The following is a 23,096-nucleotide window of genomic DNA, read 5'->3' on the forward strand; positions in this document are numbered from 1 at the left end:
GGGGGAGGGGTGGCCTCACACCCCGACTCGCTCCGTCAGCCTCGCTCAGTCCTCATGGGCCTAGGGGGAGGCACAGGTCCCCAGAGCCCGCCTCGGGCCTCCGGACTCCGGGTGGGTCCCGCCACCCTCTGTTCGGGGGAAATCCCTGGCCGTATTCTGCCAGGCCGGGGTGAAGCGCGTGGTGAGGAGGGAGCGCGTCTCCCGGACCACGGTGATGTCTTCGGGCCGCCTCAGACCCGGTCCCCGTACCAGGTCGGGGAAAAAAGCTAGTTGAGGGAGGGGGCGGGCCGGGCTATGGGCCCGCCAGGATGCGGGAGGGGCCTGCCTCTCCTCCGGCTCCGTGGCCTTCCGGGCCGCACTCTTCTCCCAGTGCGGGGAATCCCGGGTCCCGATCTTCTGATTCCTGGGGACCTCGGATGCCGCTCTTTCGCCCGGGGGGTGCTCAGGGGGGACGCCCGGCGAAATCGTTGGGGTGGGCCCGCCGGGGGGTTTGGGGGGGCTCAATCCCTTACAGAAGCCCAGTCACGGTGGGAGCTACGCACTCAGGCAGCCATTGCCTGTGCGTCCCCTGGTGGCCTCAACCTGTTCAAAATTTTATGAAACAATGTTAAAAAAAGAAATGCAACCAATACTTGAAATTTGCTCCACAGACAAACTGGACTTACATGGTATGACACTACCCATGTGTCAACAAGCCACAACAAAGCTAAAAACCTTAGAAAACTCTATCTCTAACACAGCTGATTATTAACTGTAGAGTAATGCTTAAACGTAACCTTGACGTGGACCAAGGACTACTAGTTAATGGAGCACTTGGTAAAGTTATTGGCTTTCAAACATACCCACGTAACAACAACATTCAGTTTGTCAATATTCTCCATGGCAAACTATCAGAAGTTAAAAGGATAGGATGCTCAACAGCCCGCTTCCTTCTTTTCAAAGACATGTATGTAGGCAGAGAACAATTTTCTCTAACTCTAGAATACGCAGTCACCTATCACAAATCACAATGTCTTACCCTAGATAAAGCATTGATAGATATTGGTAGCACAGTGTTTAAAGAAGGCATGAGCTATGTAGCACTATCAAGCTTACGTACACCTGACAGACTATTTCTAATCAACTTTGATGCAAGTAAAGTAAATGCTGATATTCCTTGCATTCTAGAATACAATAGACTACGTTCACTCTACGCCCCCATCTAAAAACCTAAAAACCTATCCTGTTCCGCAAAAAGCTAAACTTTGTAAAAGAAGACTACTTCAATCTCAAATTATTCAGGATCTCACAGCAATTCCTCCAAAAAAATGAAAAGAAGCTACTACTTCATCGAGAACCACAACCAAAGAAGAATGTACTGCACAAACAAAGTCAACTAACTCTTCAAAGAAAGAATGCACACTCCGAACAAATGACTTAGACACAGAACTGTCAGGTTCATTCAAATGTTCAAATACAACTGGTGTAAATTGCTACGCAAATGTAGCAATCAATATTATATTCCAATTGCCACCAATTATTTACTACATCTACTTACGTGGGACAGACCAATTGTTTTTGCAAATGTTAGTACTTCATAGAAATGCAACCAACAATCCTGACAACAATTACAGTGTTTCTGGAATAAGGCAGGAATTGGACTACTGTGCTGGAATGGTCAAATCCACTATAAACAGACAAGAAGATCAACACGAATTTCTACTGTATTTACTACTAGAAAACAAAAACATACCTATAAATGAAATGTTCCAGATTGCATACATGTGGAAACATACATGCACTCTTTGCAGCCATGTTGCACAAGAAGAAGTTCCTAATGGACGCTTTGTTTATATATTCATACTAACTGTGAATCCATTCAAGTTCAGCAACTTGTACAAAATGCAAACCATAGCAGATTATGCTCTACCTGCAATTCAGATAATCGCTCCACCTTACAAATACAGACACATAGTAAATACGTAATAGTAATGCTTTTACATTACAATGCAGATGGTACCAAAAACAACTGTAAGCTGACTGGATTCACACATAGTCAAGTATCACTTGGCAAGAAAACCTTCACAACAATAGGTATAATCTACCACGGAGGAGCCACAACCAAAGCAGGTCACTACACTGCATATATAAAAAAGAATTGTGGATGGTTCAAATGTAATGATAGTACCATTACTCTAAAGCAGAGATTACCAGCAAATCTTGTGAACGCTTACTTAATATTCTTAAAACCAAAATTTAATACATATTTATTAATAATGTGTTACAGTTTATATTTAAACTGTACACATGATAATAATTTACACATATACAAACAATCGATACACAAAAGAGAAGAAGATAAAAAAGAAAAAGAAAGACTAAAACTAGAAAAACAAAACTAGAACTGCAGGCAAGGACAATCTCATATTGTTACTTATCTACCTAACTAAAAAGAAAAAAGTTTAAGTTATAATTAAACTAAATTCAAACTTGGTAAGCCAATTGTTCTAATCATTACTAAAATTACATATACAAATATCACAGTCCTCTACTAGGGGCGGTATCATAGTATCGAACAGATTCATATAAAAATATTCAAAATTCTTTCTATTTCCAACCATACTCTAAAAGTAGCAATAGTGTTCCCTAGATGGGGGGTGTGCGAGGTATTGAGACCAGATAATGGGGTCCACTTTGTAAATTCAGTTTTCGAACAGATTAGTTTGTTGCTTGGTATAAATCACAAGTTCTCGTCGGAGTATCATCCTGAGGGGAATGAGATATATGAACAGATCAATGGCTTGCTTAAGGAAAGGATAGCCAAGTTGAAGCTCACATTATAGAAGGGATGGCTGCACTGTCTACCATTGGCATTGTATGCACTTCGGAACCAACCAGGCTCCGACCATCATCTCACACCGCACGAGATAGTTACAGGCAGAAGGATGAGGACCCCTCATACCCCCCGAGATAGAGCTAGTTGTGATGCCCAGCCGACTAGAGAGGTTCTGGGAACAGAGATGCAAAAGTACATTGACTGTATGACATCCAGTGCCTCTGTCATTACAGGCCAGTTGCAGCGACAGCGAAAGGGGAACGGCTCAGCACGAAACACAGCAGGGAGTGCTGAAGCAGACACTGAGCAAGGTGTACATGCGCCCCTCATCTTCTCTGGTGACAGCGTGTTGGTGAAGAACTTTACCAGGAAAAGGTGGGACAAGCCAAGATTTAATGGCCCTTTCATCGTAGAGGACTGTACCCCCTCCGCCGTCAAGCTCCAGGTCAGAAGTGCATGGATCTTCCTAAATGACATTAAACCCTACATAGGAGAAAGCCCTCCAGCTACATCTAACTGCGAAGAATCTACAGACAACGGGTAAGAACCTCAGCACGTGCAGACAAGATCCATGGTGAGGAAGAAGGACGCATGAGCAGCAAAAGAAACGGCAACAGTATGCAGTAAAATTGTGGCTTTCAAAACAAGACATTTCCTCAAACCAAGTGAAGGATGATAAAAAGGACAATAATATGGACATTCTGTGCAGTCAAAGTTACAGTATAAAGGAAGAGAATCGCATATCCAAAGCTGCAGTAACGCTACATATATGAACATTCAAAACCACACAAAACATCAAAAAGGCCCTAAGTCTCTGAAAAGAATAAAAAGGGGACATTTCTGAGAACCAAAACGATATCCTGAAGCAACCAGTATCAAGACTTTGTTCATAGACCGTATGGTATCCCCCAGTAGAAATATTATAAAGGATGTGCTTTCCTGTTTTCGGCCAGTATTAGAGACATATCCATCACTTGTAGGGAGAGAAACCAGCATCCCGGATTTCATTCAAGATCCAGCTAACAGGAAGATAATACGGCAACTACTGACTGTCCTCGCGGAGGCTTTTGCCAAAGTGCCAGAGTACAGGGAATAAGGACACATGCTCCACCTCAAGTGATCATCGATGAACTGACATACACCTTATTTTTCCGAATCGTAGAGGAGTGCCCAGGACTCGTTGGGAGAACCACAGATACCCTAACCTTCATCAGAGACCCAAGAAACAACAAATTCCTGAACCAAGTGTGGTACAAACTAAACTACGTGGTCGCAATCCATGCATCAGGAAAGTGTAAAAACTGTTCACGTCACATAAAAGGCCTATGATCTAGAGACCAGAAAATCAGAACGAATGTTGTTGTCACCAAAAGACAGCAGATATGCATACCGTGTCATCTTTCACCTCATTGAGAACTTTCCAGAACTAGTGGGTAGACCAAACAATGTTGATGTACCTGCATTCCTCAGAGACCCAGTAAAGAACGCACAATTAAACAGGCTCCTGAGAGCCATCATAGCACAGCTAAGAAGCAATTATGGTCATCCTCTACTGAGGAGAGCCTTAGAAGGAGGAGATCCACAGTGAGACTTTCCGTGTGGAGCAGATCAAGGAGAGAGACACTGCTCTTCAACTTGTCGCCAAGAGACCAAGCGAAAGGAGCGGACACAAGAACTTCACCGTCTTATTTTCATTTTTCTTCATTTTTCTCGTTTTTACCTATTTTATCATATATTCACTTTTATTTTTATTTTTGTTTTATTTTTACAGCATTTTATTTTTGTGTGATTTTTAGCAGTTGCATCTTTTCATTCTTTCACATCCAGTAAGTTCCAACATGTCCTCTTCTGGACCAAAATAAATTCAAGGGGTTCACTGGGACCTCACCTACTACAGATACGCATTATTAATGTGATGTATCGAAGTTGCTAGCCTAACCCTTTTCCCATGACCTAGCAAACAAAACTGTGCTGCATACCCAGAGACTATTGTCATCACCCGCAAGAGGGGAGACGCTCGAAAAGCACTTGACACTTTAGTAATAATAAAAATTTGAACTCTGAGATCGGAGCAAGCAAAGAAAAAATAATTGACTATGGACTCGATCGAAATGGGGGCCCAGAACAGTAACATAGTTTCACCCCCAGCAGAAGTGCGCCCCACACCCCTGGAAGAAAATGCTGCAAACTATCGTTCCAAACTATAATGTTCATATGTACAATGATTGTTATTGTTTTTGTATTATTAACAATCAGAACTGCTTTCTTTATTGGTGCACGAAGTGTCCCTCTATCAGTATACCCACTGGATAATGAACATCAGGGTCCCACAAAAGCACCCAGACCCTATATAGTGATTTCAGTTCCAAGAAAAGCTAATAATGAAGCAAACGATTTAAAATTAAATTTAATTAGCAGTGATGCATACACACTTGAGGTAATGAATGGGGGGAAAAGCTGGAGACAGGGTCTGCACGGAATGAATAATAATGTAGTATTGACCACGGCACGCACCCACACACAGAATACATACAAACAAGGGCAAGTGTCAATGGCTGCAAGGCCTCCAACCAAGGCAGCAGAGAAGGAGAGACTGCCTGCCGGACATTCAATTCTAGCGAATAGTGGTAGTGACCAAGAAAAACCGAGAGAAATATCAAAGACGGAGGGAATTGCAAAATCCCTCAAAAGAACAGACATGGCCACAAAAGAATTCACAGAGAAGACACAAATGCTAATAGGCTACTTCCTCCCATTCATAGCCAGAGCAAGGAAACCACACGAGTAACTGAAAGGCAAGACTATTGAGACTATAACAGCAAGCACACCAGCTCGAAAGCAGGGAACAAGCACCAGACCTACGACACAGCCACTCATTGAAGAGCTGGGGAGCCAATGGCGGGTAGGGGAAGTCTATGACAACATACAAAGAGGAAGGAAAGAAGAAACAAACCCTTCTCCTACCACAGCCATGCTGTCAAGACAGCCAGCTCCACCGAGATACCCAGAGAGGAAGAGCAGCACAGACACAGTTAGAGACATAGTCATAGCAAACTACAGAAGAACGCTGAGATTCAAGAGAAGCTCTCACAAAGATAACAATGAACTTGATGATTACCTGGACAGCACAGCCCACCTCGGAAACAACATATGGTACCAACACATGAAGGAAGTAGGACGAAGGAAGTCAGAAGGGGAATGCTTCGTCTGTGCACTCCTACCATACAGTATGGGAAAATCCAAGATCTTTGTGGCTTTAGAAATTGATGTCCAGACAGCACACTTTATGTCACACGTAGCAATGTGCGAAACCAGAGGCAGCGATGCCTCCCGGAAATGGGCAACTGACGTAACGGATCCTGATGAAGATGATTATGTTCAAGACATAAAAACAAGAAACAGAGCTCATACTGGGAATCATGTTATCAGGTATGAGAACCCAGATGTAAAAGGGGCAGGGATTAGATGGAAAGTAAACCAGAAGCTAAATATCCGAGGAAAAACTGCAGAAGAAGCCTGAAGTTGGAAGAACAGGGGTCAGATGCAGATTTGGGGAACAGTGCTGTCACCAGACGGATGGGAAAAAGGAGTGGTGATCTGCAGAGCCTGGATGGTCGCCGGACATTATGAACCTACCATCAACATAGTGCGGAATGGATGCAAGCCACGATGGCCAAAACTCACAAGATTACTCACATGGGTCGAAGACAGAGGAGGACCCCTGCAGATAGTACCACTAGAGGACCTAAAACTATGCTTCAGAAACAATGGTACAAGGAAGATGGGAGAGAATCAGAACTGTGGACGAGTCTTCGATGCCCCAGGAATGGTACATGGAACCGCGGTGATTATGGATCACTAATGGGCGTGTGGGTCCAAGGCATACATAAGGCTGCCGAGATACTGGGGAGGCATATGCACAATAGTGAATGTCAATGTTCCAGCACTTGTGATCCCCAAGAATGGCCTGAATCTGGACAGTTTTCCAAAAGAAGATGCTCATCTAAGGAGAAGGAGATCTGTGGAACTGGTATCCAGGATGAAAAGAGAAAATTACTTTTCTACCAAATCAGAAGAGGCATTTCATGCAATCCCCTACGAACACAGGCTATTCAGCCTCACCTCAAATGTATTCACAACATTACTCCAGCCCCACATCCAAATTGGTGTGAATGCTAAATGGTTGCAAATAACCAGATGGGAGTCATTGCAGACCATCAATACCACTATAAGAGGATTCAATGCGATCAAAGAAGAGCTGAGTTCAATCAGACTGATGACCCTCCAAAACAGGTATGTACTTGACATGATCACAACGATGGATGGAGGTATTTGTGTAAAAATCGGAGAATCATGTTGCACATTTTTGTACCATCACACGATGAAGAAAATGGAACCCTAACAGAGGCCATAAGCATGTTGACAAACCTGAAAAACCAGATGATCGATGAAAGTGATGAAGTGGACGATGACATTTGGTTTGGAGACCTATTCTCGTGGGTCCCACAATGGATGGCAGACATATTCAAGTTCTGGGAGCTCTCCTATGCTAGGATTCTGGTTTATCAAGATAATCATTACACAGTGCCAGAAAACTGTGAAGAAAGCCATAGGGATGAAAATAATGGTTGATGTCAAGCCAAGATGGAAGCCTAGAGACCTAACTGATGAAGAAATAAGAGACTTCGTGAAGGCCAGCAAATTTGCGCCAGAAGGCACGAAATTCACATATCCTAAAAAGCAAAGAAGGTATGAAGGAAAATGGATCTATTGCAGTCCAAATGGACAATGCCAGCTAATGACCTGGAACAAAGATGAACATGTGAAAACAGCAGGGAGTTTGAAGGGCGTGATAAAAATGTGGACTCCAAAGACTCACATGTTCACACCAGCATGTGCCAACCCTGAAGACAATGAACAAAACACTGAAGAATCAAAGGAAATAGAGATAAAAAATGAAGCAGAAGTGGTCGATGAACCGACCAGAGGGGGGAGTGTAAAGGAGGTCCCAGACATGACCTGCACCCCTGCCCCTCATTTCGAGCTACCAGGATGGTACTCGCCAAGGCACGTGACGTCTGAAGAGCAAATGAACCAACAATGAGTTGCACTGGGACTCTGCCCAGTGTACGTTAGAAGATCCGTACCTATCGAAGCACCCATAACCAGACAACCCTGGGCAGCATGGTACCCTATCAGACAGCCATACCTGCCGCCAATACGAAATGAGGAGTGCCTACATACGGTCCATGAAGAGACCCCAAGAGCCCTAATGGAAGGCCAATGGAAATGACACAAGGGCCTGAACAGACTCGTGAATGAACAAAAGTCACTAGCGACTAGAACACACCAACGTAAGTAAATACAAAAATAATTGTAATGGACACAGAGAAGAGACAATGTTAAAACGCGAGGAAACAGAGCTATGAGACAAGATGGAAGCAACCAACCTGATTAACCGTGTGTAAATAGGCTTGGAACGCAAGATGCTAAGAAATCGATACTGCTGGTGTATGAGCTAGTAGAATATTAGAAGCAGCATGCGCCAACTATATAGCTACCTCAAGAGGCATGTTATACGAGTGCAAGTCCATTTTGTAAAGCAGAAATGGGCCCAGGCTGCCAGAGGCCTGGCAGGCCAAGTTTCATAACTCAGCCAGAACAGAGAGGAAGAGCGGAATCGAAACTCAACAGAGAGTGGCTCATGCCTGGGAAATCAAGGTCACCCAGAGAAGTGAGGAGAGCGTCAACTCGTAAGAACCAAACTTCAGAGCATACTAGCTCGGCCATGAAAGTCAAGATAAGAGAGGCCCAGGCAGGTGGTAGGGCTGAAGCAGAATTAAATACAATAAAAGCTGGAAACTGAAGCAGATCCATGGTGAATAGACACGTGACCAGCCAGGCACGAAGAGGTACCATCGCCTGATGTCATCCAGAACCCAGGATGCCATAACTTTTCCCGATAAGAGACTACAGTCTCGAGGCTAAACCCAGCCAACTAATTGACACATAGCCCTAAGATACTGATTGATGGAAGGGAGGCAGGGTGAAACTTGGTACACCAGGCCCTTGGGTGTCCATTCTTCATGCTGCTAATTAAAATGTGGATTTATGTCTAGGGGTGTAACCTGGCCAATCACAATGGACCGAGTTATCTGGAGTCCTATAGATAGTAGAACCAATGAGACGTCGTACTTGTGATGACGTCAATCACGTGTGATATAGTGGGATGGGCGTAGAAGCCCACCAGATAAGAGTTATCCAATCCGCATGCCCTATTATCATATACAGATATAGCACCTATACTTAAGTTACTTTTCCCAACCAATTATATTGCATGTTGAGTTTTGTAGAGTTAGACGTCAATGATGGCGAATACTGCCTATAAGAATTACTGTTCAACTGAAGTTCGAGGAAGTCGGAGCGAGACAGATGATCGCAATGCTGCTAATTCCCATTTGTTTCTCTGTTTCATGTACTTGCCATTAAACGGATTTCCCTTTGCCAACTTACTGAGTCTTCCTTATTGAGTCGTGCTGGAGTATGTGAATCCTGCACCCCCTGTTCTCACATTGTGCAGCTATCTTGTCTTACAAGTTCTAGAGGGTGAGCGCTGATCTATGGGCCCCTCAGTGAATTCCTCCCCTCGTGAACACACCTCACGCTTTACCCCAACCAATCAGCGAACGCGTCACATGTCCGTGGACACGACGCAAGCCGATTGTCCAATCGGTGTCCTGTCCGCGCAGCGAACAGGGAAGTGTGTCAGCGGAGAGGACATAGATATCACAGATTTTTTGAGACCTACTTTTTTGTCATTTTAAAAAAAAAGCTACTGGATGGATTTCCACCAAATTTACAAAAGCATGGCACTCCTTCCGCAAATTTGGTGAAAATCCATCCAGCGGTCTGGGCTGTAGGCGTGCACAACATTTTTTCTCCATTCAGTCTATAGAAAAAAATAAATTTTGGGACCCCCTATAACTTTGCCCCCCTTAATCAAACCTTATCATACTTTGCAAAAATATTCAGAGTGGGCCATATACTATTTTTAAAAAGTTTGGTGAGGATTCATCGATGAGGAGCGAAGTTATAAGCCGCCCAGAAAGTGCTCTTCCTATGGGTTTAGCAACTTAACCATAACTACGTGGTCGCTACCGCAGGCCATGTAATATCAACTAAAAAGCAGGAAAATCAACTAGTAATCCAAGTCCCAAATCCCAAATGTAAAGAGTTCAATGCTGACTTCATGCACAAGGCGTGGATCTGTAAGGAAGTCTCCACATTTTGGTGGAATATGATGGGAGAGTTGAGTTCAATGCTTACTTCATGCACAAGACGTGGAGCTGTAAGGTGGTCTCCTCATTCTGGTCGAATATCATTGGAAAGTTGAGTTGAATGCTGACTTCATGCACAAGGTATGGAGCTGTAAGGAGATCTCATTCTGGTGGAATCTGATTCGACAGTTGAGTTCAATGCTGACTTCATGCACAAGGCATGGAGCTGTAAGGAGGTCTCCCCATTCTGGTGGAATATGATTGGAGAGTTGACTTCAATGCTGACTTCATGCACACGGCGTGGAGCTGAAAGGAGGTCTCCCCATTCTAGTGGAATATGATTGGAGAGTTGAGTTCAATGCTGACTTCATGCACAAGGTGTGGAGCTGTAAAGAAGTCTCCTCATTCTGAGGAATTTGATTGGAGAGTTGAGTTCAATGCTGACTTCATGCATAAGGTTTGGAGCTGTACGGACACGCCTTGTGCATGAAGTCAACATTGAACTCAACTCTCCAATCATATTCCACCAGAATGAGGAGACTTCCTTACAGCTCCACGCCTTGTGCATGAAGTCAGCATTGAGCTCAACCTCCAATCACCCTGGTGGTAAATTTATACCTTTCTAAGATAATGTTTTCGCCTACTCAGTAGTGCATGTCTAACTTAGCTAATGTTCTCTCATAGGGGTCTGTATCAAGCACGTCAATGGGTTTCGGTAGTTTCCTAAGTACATCCTGACCTGCAGGGCCCAGACAATGAAAGAGCAAGGCTTCTTTCTTTTGTTTGACTAGTTGGAGCCAAACACAGCTAAAGCATATTTATTGAATCCCTCTTTCCAGTCCGCCCAACATACTCTGGGCTCGCCTGGACTGGAGAGAAAAAATACTGGCGTTGGCACATTTGCCATTCTCTCTTTCCTATCACAATGCTGAACAGTTAATTCCAGTGAAGTTCACCACTCGGCCACCACAACAGTTACTGTACTGTACACCCACAAAGGTCGCACACTCACCAGTTGACGGACAGAATTTCATTAAGATACACCAGGTTCCTAATCTTCATTCAGATCTGAGAGTCAGTGATGTGACCGCAAATCCAAGCATCAAAAGTTATTGGTTGCCTGGATACTAGTCCCTCAGCTTAAAATGAAATGTTTGTTTCCTGATTACCCGGCTACCCAAACCAAAGATGGCCACCACGTTCTTCACGTCGTTGGGTTCCTTCCTCCAATGATTCTGTGATGTCAGCAGTCCACGTCAGTGAATCTCCACTCGGTCGCGCAATATTCTACGATCAGTGGTTTGGGTTTGATCCCTATGCCAACGCTGTTGCAGCAACGAACAAAGTTATCCAAAGGTAAATACCATTCCAAAAGAATTGGGCGGTACTGTAAACCCTCCGTACACACATGGGAAGTCAACCTCCCTCAGTCAGACATCCTCTGCTACCGCTGGTGCTGATCCATGGTCATCAGGATCAGTGTCGGCAGACACAAGCGGTCGCAAAAGCGTCCCAACAACTCTGCTCGACCTGTCTTCCTCGAGGTCATGCTGGGGCACTTCTAGATGTAGCTTCTCCTTCACCAGCAACGCTTAGTTAAACTCCTTGTATCCGACATTTCTTCAATACGCAAACAGGGTCCCGTTCTCAGACAGGCCACCGGGGGTTGTCTCCTCCAATTCTCAGATCCTCGTCACCAATGTTGTGGATAATGTCTCCCTCAAAGTCGGCGGTAAACTTGTGATCACATTCTTTATTGAGATCACAGGGAAACGACCCCCAGCCAGAGAAGCAGCACAGCTCCCTTCACCAGTATACATGTCCACAATCAAATATATACATTGCAAGCACAGAATATTATGATGTACATGCATAGCAACCGTAAAATAACAGCTATGCTGGTGAATTTGATGCAGTAATGTAATGACTCAACTATATACATTGTAGCAATAACATACCAGTGCACAGAGCGGCTAATAACTATTTGGAAAGGATAGCCCTATACTGGTGCACAGACAAAGAATGAGAATGGCTGGGTCGCCCACTCTCTTTGGAGGAAGTGCTTGGGGCAATACAATCTCTCCCATCTGGGAAATCCCCTGGGCCAGAATGGTTTACAGCAGAGTTTTACAAACACTATGCAGGGAAGCTTGCCCCCTACCTACTTCAGATGTATCCTCACAGCCTGAGGGATGATCAGTTGCCAGAGTCTCGGAGAGATGCAGTGGTGGTCTTGCTATTCAAACCAGAAAAGGCTCCTCTTATCGATCCATATTCTTATCAACTTGGATAATAAAATCTTAGCCAAAATATTAGCGTCCATGTTGGCTCCCCTGATGCAGAACCTGGGAAAGGCTGACCAATATGGGTTTATACCTGGCCACTCTACTTCCCATGGTCTTCGCAGGATGTTTGGCTTTGCACTTTGACTCAATGTGACATACCTGAACCACTGTTTAAGGGATTTGTGTTAAGTTGGCACATTGGTGCCGGTTAAGTTTTAAAAACAAATGCTAATAAACAGAGTTTCTTTTAAAAGAAACTATTTTTTTCTGACAAAAAGCCATATATCAGGACTCAATGAGAAAATTGAGTGGCACAATGCCAAATAAAGCTATGGGGTTTCATCATTCGAGTCTTGCACTCTCTAGAAGGGCGTATAACAACGGCATAGAAGAGGTGATGGATTTTGTAAGGTTTTGAAACATTGTCATTTGAGGTCATGTGATACATACTTTTATCGGATGCAACTTCAGTCAAATGTATTTATTGGATACAGGGATGTTGAGGATTGGATCTGGGTTGTCTTTTCATATTTATGATGTACTTCTTTTTTTGTTTAGTGTTGTATGTTACCAGTCAGAATTATATCTACCCACTTTCAGCTCTTTAATAGTTCTTTTGCACATTACACAAACCTATGGGCATTGCCATGATGAAAGCCACTATGATAAACATTAAGGTGTTTATACCATTGAATTCATAATGCTTATGGGTGTATTAAACAAATTTTAGGCGCTATGACGACAGATGATCGTACCATATGCCTAACAGCCGACCCTATTGCAAGGCCTGGTAACACAGATAATTTAAGGATGCACGTTAATTAGCTTCCTTGTACATATTGAGGCTTATGTGCATGAATCAATGGCCTTTTGGGCGTCCCACACATGGTACTACACTCATAGCGTGCATGGAGTGGTCCTCATTGCGGCCAAATAGTGTCATTGAACATTGCGGACGCATGACGATAATTACATCAGCATATAGCGCGATCACGTCACAACAGGCTTTTTTAATAATGCGGATATCACGAATCACTTTGTTTACCATGTCACACTAGAAAGGAACTCGGCCCGTGCAAATCAGGTCAGGGATTTCCTCTATTACATTGTTAACTAAGACACTGCATGCCTATTGAAATCTGCCAAAATAAAAAATAAAACTTTAGTGCCTAATTTTCACCTTCAGGCTTGTTTCAGATTTAACACGGATGGCATAGTGGTGGGGCAAACAAATTAAGACCCTGTCAAAGCAAGCTCGTGGGAGACCTATGAACCAGTTGTAAATTGATACAGCTTTTTTGCAAGGATACATTGAGGCAAATTGCCTTTATAATCGAGTATGTTGAAATACACTTGTAGCTCCAAGCCATCGGGAGATTCCAAAGAGAAATATCCATTTGAATTGCACTATGTCATCGTGATCTGCGGGACCAATCAGGCCATGTATACCTAAATATAACCACCTACCAGTGAGTAAGATAAGAGGAGTAAGATGCCAATATACATAGTTATATTTTGAAGATATTTTAAACTATAACTGTTTAAACAACAATGCTGTATGTGAGGGTTGTTTGCCTTATAGGTGAGTCTAATGAGGAGAAGCAGCTGGCACATGAGAAACAGCTAGTGCAATACTTACGGATGCATACTGGTTGAAAGCCACTCACAACTATCCTTGTCAGTTTCTAACACGACAACCCTCTGTCACAAACCAACAACCACTGCAAATCCAACAACAATATTGTTCCTGCCACTACCTCAGGTGACACTGCTGGACAGAAGATAAAATCAGTGGGCACTCGCCACAATGTTTGTCAATCTGGGGCACCACCACCATGAGCACAGTAATACCATAAATGAATCCTGCGGCCCACCACTTCCCTTGTCATTGTGTATATTATCAACATCGCTCTTATGGCACACATCCCAGGAGTGGAGCAAATTATACCACTATCTGTAATTTATATCGTCAATCTGCTGAGCAGGTCTCTGCCTAGCAAATTAACAGGGACACTTTCCGAATGTAGTAAGGGCGCCCACACTACCTCCCTCCCACCCTTACATCCAGCTCCTCTACCTCCCTCCCACCTTTACATCCAGCTCCTCTGTTTATGGAACCTTGGAAATAGCCCCAGAGAATCCCTGTGTGCCAAGATATTTTCCTGATAAGGGAACATTGCCCTCCATGATGCATGATTTAGTTGCACTTGAGTCCACCATAAATAGGAACTGTTTGGCCCTCATTCCGAGGTTGGTGCTAGTCATGGCGCAATTAGCGCCATGACTAGCACCAATACCGGTACTACCACTGACGTGGCGGTATGGGGATTTACCGGTCCATTCCGTCCTTTGCGGGACCGGTAAATCCCCATTTGAAATGCCATTCCCCATTCCCATTTGAGGGGAAGGCAGCAATAACAGTACCACAAATTGCGGCACCATTATTGACCCCGGTATCCCTTTGTGGGTCCCGTCCTTAACACCTGCTAAAACCAGGTGTTAAGGAAGGACCCGCAAAGGGACCTCGGAATAGGGCGCAAAGGGATTACCGGCACCGGTGTCATTACTGGTGCCCGGTATCCCTTTGCGCCCGGGTCGTAATGACCCCCTTTATCGCCTATCTCTGCCACCACATGGGAAGGTTCCTCTTCATGGTAGATGGTCATTGACAAGACCGTACACACGAGTGCTCTCTGTGGGCTACCCTAATCAGGGTATGTGTTTGTTCCAGGAAACAAGAAGGGGTTGGCCCCATCACATCTGCTCCTCCAAAAGGGAGCAGTATTCCCACTTGTTACCCTGCTTACTGGGGCAGCTTTGCCCTGCTGTTGCTGTGGCAAATGCCGCACTTGCATGTCAGCTGCTTGAAGCTGCTGATTATATGTTTGGTGCTGCCCTTGTGGATACCCTTGGTTCTGATATCCTTGACCCTGTTACGGATACCCTAGCCATTGGGTCCCTTGGCCCTGTTGCTGTGATCTGTAATTAAACCCCACTGCAGACCTGCTCCTGCATTCCCTTGCAAAATGCCCCCACCTTAAATAATTCCAACATTGGGATGGTCCAAACCCACCCCCTCTGGGTCCAAAACCTCCTTCTCTTACTCCTCAAAAGCCCTCTCTTCCTCACTGCAGCCCTCCTTGTTGGCAGCGTGGACCGGGATACTGTTGTCCCCCTCCCACTGTCCTTGTCCTACTTCAGCCTAGAGTGCAGCAATAGTGGCGCTCACAGCTTGTTGAGTACTTTCTGTCCCCTCTACCTGTACAGGCGTAGACACAGGCACCTCAATGGCAACCTTTGCCAATTTCGTTGCTATAATTTTTGCTTCCTCCACCTGATGCCCCTGAGCTGTTTCCATCGCCCGTTCTTTAATCCCTTTAAAAATATGCACTATTATGCTCTGTATTTCCAGCCACCCCTTTGCCTCAATACCAACAATTTTATCTAAGGCCTTCTGCACTTCCTTTAGCAATCCTCTCTTTACAATAAAATTAACAATCTCACAGTCCTCCCACCTCAGCCTTCCACATCTCTTGAAATGTAAGAATGAATTTAGCTGGATCCTCATCATTCTCCTTTGTACACTTCATCAGGGACTATAAATCTGGGTATCCGGGAAAGCCCTCCGTAACACATCCCACACTTACATCCAGCTTTAACCCACACATCCCCAGCCTGGTCCTCAATTATAGCAACCATCAAGCTCCTAAAATCCCCTATTGCCAGGGGCACCCCTGCTGTTTGCTTTTCAAATTTGTATATACACTTACTCTCCCCTGCAGTGAGCAGTGAGAGGGCCTTAATTAAATGATTCTTATCCATCTGGGGCCAGGGCACATACTGTGTTCTCCCCGCCCCCTTATGTATCAGGGGCATCTGTATCTTTACCCCACCTCCCATATCCTTCTTCACACTTCTCTTTATTCTTACTAATACCATCCGGCCGGTCCTACTCCTCAACCTGCACCTCCCCCCTGTGCCTACTGCTTGGGGGGGGTATTCTTAGCCGCCAATTCACCCCTTTCTTCTTCTTTGACCTGGTCCTCAGTGAACGGGTCACTACCATCATCCCCCTCTTCATTTCCCACCAGTGCATCTGATCTGAAATATGTCCACTTACCCCCGCCTCCTTCCTTTTCAACACATTCATTTTGTATTCCTTCCTGATTCATTCTAAACAACTAATATCCTGCTTTCCATTCTCCTGCTCCACCTTCCAATCCCCCTGCATCCCTCACCTCTCTTGAGGATTCTTGTATCTTGTTCAATTCTATTAACAAACCCGCCAGCCTGTTTTCAAACTCTCTTGACCTAGCACCTGCGGATGCTGATACTTCAGGCAGGTTTGCATATGAGGGTGGGAGAGAGGTAGCCTGTGGTGTTTCCAGTGCTAAAGCAGTCCTTAACATAGCAGGCGTGGACCCTGTTGCAACAGGTACATATATTGGATTGGTGTACCCTTCTGCGGGATATGCTGTCAAGGCATATAATCCCTCGCACTCCACTAGTGCCCGGCCCTCTCCTTCTCCTTTCCTGCACTTTCTATCTTTCTGTCTCTGTGGCACTACTTCATTCCCTGGATCTTCTGTGTCTTCAAAAATACACCAGAGATCTAAAATGTTCTTTCTCTTCTGCAGCTGCTTCCCCTTATACTTAGCTGCTAAAAATGTGGACATGTGTTGCACGATGCTCTTGTTGTGTGAGCCCTGCCCTGGCCATGGGCGGGGCATCCCTCACTTCCTGTCTCTGCAATCCACTGCTTATGATATTTCTCCACCCTGTCACAATAGTGTGGCAGGGCCTTATACATATGTTCTATTGGTGTTCCACCCTCCATGCTAGTGATATCTATCTCTTAGTGACCCCGCAAAGTCCTGCTAATGCGCCACGTACGCTGCCGCTTGCTTGTAACAGGAAAAGAAAATCAATCCCTACCATTTTCTGTCCCCCTTCCTTGCAAACATACACCACTCAACGAAACAATCCAATGCCACACCACACGGCGATGCACACAATTACCGCCCCTTCAAGGGCCTGTTCTTTATCCAATAAAACACAACTATAATGCAATAAAATAACAAGCTAAAATAACAACCACTAGTTATCCCGGGCCTATTATGAGACCACTAGTTTTATTTCTATATTCCTCCTTCAAATAATATATTGTGTTGTGGTACCACCATCCCTCCCCTTTTGAGGAGGGGCTCCCTGCCTTACCTTTGCCTTAACTTATAATGCCTTACCGAAATACTTTCTTCCTAGTACAACTTTTAACAACAAATAATCCTAAACTCACCTACGTCACATCAACAACCTCACTCTCCATGTGCTCACACATTTCATACTTCCCCATACATCCGTCCCCTACGTGTTATCGCTTAAAAGAGTCTACTCACATGTGCATGCTCACTCAAACTCGTCTGTCATGTGTTTCCAACAGCGTTGTGCACTCTCCTCAGAGCTGTGCCCCGCTTCAAAGAGCAGAGAGGACGTCTCTTAAAATGGCTTCAGCTAAACCACTCGGAACACAAGTCTTTTTGGGATTGGTCGCTGTAGGTGGGTGGGGTTCCTTCTGCAGAAGCAACCTGGAAGCCTCCACAAATACACGGGGCTCTGGGATCACATCAGGATCACCAATTGAAGGCAAGTCCCTGAACGCTCACACCAGAGAGATTACAGCCCGCTAGGGAAGAAAGGCCCAAGTCGATCTTTTAAGGACAAGTTTTAATCTCACACGCAGATGAGAGCAACAGCAATAAACTCTGCTGCTAAGAACATTCTTCCAAAAAGTAGTACAAGCAGAATCTTGTAAAGAAAAACATTGGGCCTCATTACGAGTTTGGCGGTAGCTGTGCCGGTAAAACGATAATATTACCGGAACCCGTGAATGGGCAATTACCGGGTCATTCCATCTTTGCTGGACCCAGTACTTGCCCATTTGCGGGCGCTGGTAAAAAAACGCTTCCCATTCACATTTGAGCCTCATAGGGCTCAATTGGAATGGGGATGCCTGTAGCACCGGCACCATTCGTAATGGTGCCAGTGCTACAGGCATGCTCTCCGGGCGGGTGCGGTTCCATCCGCCAGGTTAGACCTGGCGGGCACCCACCCACCAGTACCATAGTTCCCGGACCGGCAAACTTGTTATGACCCCCATTGTCATACATGACGCAATAGATAGGGTAAATGCAGCTGGTTGGTGTGTGCCTATACAGGATCCGCCTGCCCCATAAAGTATGCCATGCCATTGGTTCCAGCTCAATCCGTCCATCTTCCGTCACGTGGGTGCTGTAGTGATCATCTTCTCACGTTGAAGGTCAAAGAACAAAGTAATTATACTCCTACCATACTACTAATTTATCACTCATACTGTGCACTTGACAGGCATTTTATTTATTATTTATTTATTTTATTGTGTTCTACAGTACCACGGTACTTTTAACACATATACAAAATACACAATCCAATGTACATATATCCAACATTTATAAAATTACTGCAGCTTTCCTTAAAAATTCTAAAACATGTATGGCCAAGCTTAATTCATTACAGTTCAATATCCTCCTCCATAATTCATTCTCGGAGGAGAAAACCAAGCCTGCTGAAAAACAAAACCGCAAGTCCTCCAGCTTAGGGTAAATCACACACAATTGTTTCAACGTCTCAATATTTTTGTTACAATGCCGACATAATCTCTGTTCTTGTGGAATTTCCACGCGGCGGCCCAATACTTCTTTTGTTTGTAACGAATTCAACCTAAGTCTTAGCACTTGTGTCCTAAAGGATCTCGACGGATGTTTTTCAAGGTAAGGAGCTGGAGTATTAAAACTTTTACATGACCAGAGAAAGTGATCCCCAAAGCATTTATACTCCATTATGTCGGTTCTCAAGTTAGACCATACATATCTACACCATCTTAACTTGGAGACCTTCGGTGTCCGCTCCAATTGCTCCATTGGAATGTTTGCCTGTTGAAGCATCAGTTGACAATTCAAAACCCAGCCCCCAAGAACCCTACAGCCACCCTGAACTCTTACCAGGTTTAACTGTTCATATATTGACGCCCCTGGTGGGTTCAGTATTTTACCAACAACTGAAGCTTACCCCAATCCACCATAGTCTTTATAGGTAACAGACCTAATTCAAACAAGATCCCTGCTAAAGGAACTGACTGCGGGAGTTGAAGCAGGCCTTTCCATAATGCCCCCTCTAATTGTGACCAGTTAATCAGCTGACTCCGAGTTTGGGCCCCATAAATTAATTTTGGGAGTAGCTGTTGTTTGTATAACTTTAGGACTGGTAAAAGAGAGTATCTACCGAATTTTCCATCGAAAATTCGGAGTTGTACACCTGCCCCTGCAAATTTTACCCTTAAGTCTTCCTGTAATTCAGGACCTGAGAGCTTGTCATAAATTACCAGCCCTAAGTATACAAATTTATTTACAACTTCTAGCTTACCATTTTTCAAGTACCAGGGCATTATTTTACAACTTTTCATACCCTCCTTAAACACCAGAACCTTTGATTTTGCAGTGTTTAATGTTAAGTCTAGTTTCTCTAGAAACCCCTCCACGGCTACTAATGCTCTTTGGAGCCCAATAGCTGTGAGATCACATATAACAATGCCGTCTGCATAAAGCAAGTATTGGACAACCATAGCACCCAATCTTGTAGGGAAAGCTTTTACAAATTCCATACAACCTCCTATTCCCAGTAAATACAGGCAAAAGAGAAAGGGTGCCAGAACACACCCCTGTCTTAAACCCCTATTTGTCTGTATCCAGGGGGAATAATTCCCTAATTCATCCAACATTACTCTAATCCTTGTGTTTGTATGGAGAGCCACCAAAATACTCAACAGAGCTGCCGGACACCCCCTATCATATAGTTTTTTTCCACAAAAAAGCCCTATTAACCATGTCAAACGCTTTACTGATATCTAAAAATGCAAAAAATACTGGCCGTGCTTGGACCTTTCCTTGGTGTGCTAATAAATCTAACACCATACAATTAGTGGATGTACTCAGCTCTTGCCGAAAACCTGACTGAAAAACATCTAGGGAATCAGATTCCAACGCCCATTTTGCAAAGCTTTAAGCAGTATTTTCGCAAATATTTTATTGTTATGTTATGTTATGTTATTAAATTTCTATAGCGCTACAAGCCCTGAGGCATCCAAGCGCTCCATCACAAGCAGAGAGGTCAGTGAGGACAACCGAAGATGTAGGTTAGATGAAAAGTTCTGTCTTCAAGAGTTTCCGGAAAGCCAGGTGATTGCTCTCTGTACGGAGCCCTAACGGTAGATTATTCCAGGCCTTAGCCATGAGCACCGAGAAAGAACGTCCATTTCCACGGGCTTTCTTAGTCCTTGGCACCTGCAGACTTAGAGTCGTTGTAGAGCGCAGATTTCTTGCTGGTTGATATATCATGATTTTGTCCTTCAAATAATTAGGGACTGTTCCATAGATGCATTTATGACCTAACGTCAATAATTTAAAGGAAATCCTGGCTGATACTGGGAGCCAATGTAGCTCCCTTCTCGCGTTAGAGGTGGGTTCATGCCTCTTCATACCGTATATTATACGTACGGAGGCATTTTGGATTTTCTGCAATTGCTGTACGTCTTCTCTACTAGCCCCCCCCAACAGAGCATTGCAATAGTCAAGTCGTGGCAAGATAACGCCTCTGACCAGTTTGGCTCGGTTGTTTTCAGAGATAAGAGGGGCGACCTGCCTCAATACTCGTAGATGATATTGGGTATTTTTTACTATAGCATCCACGTGTACGCCTGCATCCAAGGAAGCCTCCATATAAACACCTAATGTTTTTACCTTGCCAACAACTTCAATAAAGCTATCATCAACCTGAAAGCCAGTGAAAGCCTTAGCTAGTCCCTCTCTCGGTTTATTGGGCCCGTAGATCATTAGTTCCGTCTTTCCTGCATTTAGGCATAGCCAGTTTGTGGTCATCCAGTCTTTTATTACACTGTATAACTTATTTAATTTGAGTTGGTCTGCTTGATGGTCACCTGAAAGTTCCATTGACAACTGGAAGTCATCTGCATAATTGGTGAAAAAATAGCCCAACTTCTCCAATTCTCTGCATAGAGGGGCAATATAAATGTTAAAGAGCAAGGGCGACAGACAAGCTCCTTGTGGGACGCCACAAAGGATAGTCTCTACTTCCGAGAAGGCCTCGCCCCAATGCACCCCGGAACTTCTACTCTCTAAAAAAGATCTCACCCAGTTAACAGTTTCAATGGCCAAGCCGCCGGTATCCCACAGTCTATGTAGTAGAATCTTATGATCTAAAAGGTCAAAAGCAGCACTGAGATCAAGTAATATTAGCAGGCCTAATCTGCCTTTCTCAATTAGTGATAGCATCTGCGTCTGGAGATCGACCAAGGCGCTCTCTGTGCCATGGAAGCGGCGGAAACCCGATTGCCTCTCGTGCAACCTTCCCGTGTTTTCAATATATGATTGAAGTTGAGAGGTAGCAACCTTATCTACCAGTTTTAGAAAGAAAAGAGTGTTGGTAATTGGACGATAGTTAGCAGCATCTTTAGGATCCAAGCCAGCTTTTTTTAGAAGGGGGGTAACAGCCACTGATTTAATGGCTTGTGGAACTGTACAATGCCTGAAAGAGGCGTTTACAAATCTGCACAAAAATGGTGCAAAGATGTTTTGATGATCTAATATGATTTTCGATGGAATCAAGTCTCCTGGACAACTGGTAGGATTCATAACTCTCATGATGTTTTCAATCTCTGCCAATGTGATTTCAGGGAATTTAAAACCAGTATCCATTGATTTTTGCTCCTCTTCTTGTGGTTCAGTGTGATTGATCATATGGTTAAAATTTACCTCTTGAGTTAAAGTAGGGTTTATCTCAAGGGTTTGTTGAGGTAATTGCCTCAGAATTTTATCTTGGGCGCATGTAAGTTTATCAGAGAAGGCTTTTTGTGTTCTAACACAGTCCTCTTTAGTGGGGATAATTGAGTGATTTAAAACTTCCGGTTTTTCCCAGGACCTAAAAAGGCGAAAAAGTTCCTTGGTGTCATTATCAGCTGAAGCTATTTGATCATTGTAATAAGTCCGCTTTGCTTCCGCAATGGCGTCTTTGTATGTTTTGGCATGGGTTTTCCAGATAACTCTGTTTGCCAAATTTTGGTCTTTGCGCCAAGCGCGCTCTGCTCATCGCTTAGTGGCCTTCAGTATAGTTATTGGAAGCATCCAACAAGGATATAGGTCTATAATAAAGTGGAGAAGACCTATCCCCGCCTTTAAAGATCAGGATTAAGGTTGCTGCTGACCAGGTAGAGGGGAACAAATTGTTAGCCAGAATATCCGAAAATAAGGCAGACAGTACCTGTGACCATACTACTAAGTTACCTTTATAGGTCAGATTAGAAAGACCGTCTGGTCCCGGTGCGTTCGAAGACTTGCTTTTCTTTATCAAGTTCTTTATATCCTCCAAGTCCCATTCTAAGGCACCCTTACAATCCGCCTCTACCCAGGTGACTGATTGGTCCAAACCTTCCACCCTGTACAAATCAGTGAAATGTTTCACCCAGCCAATGTCACTGACCGCATGTGCCTGAAGATAATCTTGTGGTGCCTTTTGGTTTAATTAGGTCCCAAAATATTCCTGGCCTATTCCCTAGCGTACAAGCCAGCATTCTCTCAGCATCCTTAATGTATAGCAAAAACTTTCTACCTT

Source organism: Ambystoma mexicanum, chromosome 2q (assembly GCF_040938575.1).
Source record: "Ambystoma mexicanum isolate Mex_15411 chromosome 2q, UKY_AmexF1_1, whole genome shotgun sequence".
NCBI lineage: Eukaryota > Metazoa > Chordata > Amphibia > Caudata > Ambystomatidae > Ambystoma > Ambystoma mexicanum.